At 40.4% G+C, this 1,209-nt stretch overlaps 1 pseudogene; it reads left to right on the forward strand.

Annotated features, from left to right (window-relative positions):
• Positions 1–280: 280 nt before the first annotated feature.
• Positions 281–727, forward strand: LOC147796794 (uncharacterized; annotated as a pseudogene).
• The last annotated feature ends 482 nt before the right edge of the window (positions 728–1,209 follow it).

Consider the following 1,209-nt stretch of genomic DNA (forward strand, 5'->3'; position numbering starts at 1 on the left):
ATATGACCTCAAGGTAAAATACATTAGAGGTAAAGATCTGCACGTAGCGGATGCACTGGGCAGAAACTACCTGCAAGAAATGAAACCCATGACAAATGACGATGTTCCCATGTGCATGGTTAATTGTCAATGTCATTAACAGATTCTGCAATGTATCCACAATAAAGCGAGCAAAGACAAGGGTGGAAAACCATACAGCCGAAGTAAGTTAGCCGAAGTTAGTTAGCCGAAGTTAGTTAGCCGAAGTTAGTTAGCGGAAGGAGTTAGTGGGGAAGGAGCAATGGCAATCCCCCGTAAGAGGAGATGCACAAGTGCTCAATAAAGTACAGAAGGACAAAGCATGTATTGCCAGTAGAGTGCATCATTTGTAGGAAGGACAAATGGATCCCACAGCCAGAAAAAGGGAGCCACTAACAAATTACGAATATGAAAAACATACTACATTGTATATTATTCAAGTCTGTTGTTGGATGGATCTGTAATGTGTTTGTGACAGTTCATTATAACGGCGATATACAAGTACTTAATCTTGCAAATAATCTCAAAGCAACACATACATGTACATGTATGTACCCGTGTTTTCAGTGTCTAAAAATCATTCTGGGGGCAACTTCTCAAAGCTGCCAAATTGCTTAATGATGAAAATATTCACGATGCAGACTTGGTGGTGATTGAAGTCTGCTACCATAGATTGTGTCACAAGAAGTTTCTGCAGCAAGCACATTGAAGACAGAATCATTGAAGGAGGATACTGAAGGAGGTGTCATGAGAATGACAAAGCTGCTTCACCTGTTAGGAGCACTTTGTGAAGATGCTGGAGTACCACCAGTCCTGTCATCAACAACAGTCCTGAGGGAAAAAACTGAAGAGGCGGTATCCACAACTTCTTTTCCAGCGGCCATCAAGGATTAACCCTAACAGTACTGGACGCTATATTGTGTTGAGTACCATATACTAAATTTGACTACTTAGTATTCTGTAGTATGGAGTTCTTCTGCCTTTGATAAAATTATGAAGTATTACAGTTGCAAGGTGCCGGGGTCTACAATTTACTACTTAAGTCTGAAGTGTCAAGTTACTGGACACTACAAATTACTAAGGGTACAAAGTATTTTTTAGTACTGCGTACCCAAAGTCAATCAACACCTTAGTATTGTTTAGTATTGAGTGCCCTTTTAGATTCTGCTGGGGTAGGTAAGATGATAGCGT

This window comes from Acanthaster planci, linkage group LG14 (genome assembly GCF_054643075.1).
Source record: "Acanthaster planci isolate LZ-2023a linkage group LG14, COTS_SCS, whole genome shotgun sequence".
NCBI classification, from domain to species: domain Eukaryota; kingdom Metazoa; phylum Echinodermata; class Asteroidea; order Valvatida; family Acanthasteridae; genus Acanthaster; species Acanthaster planci.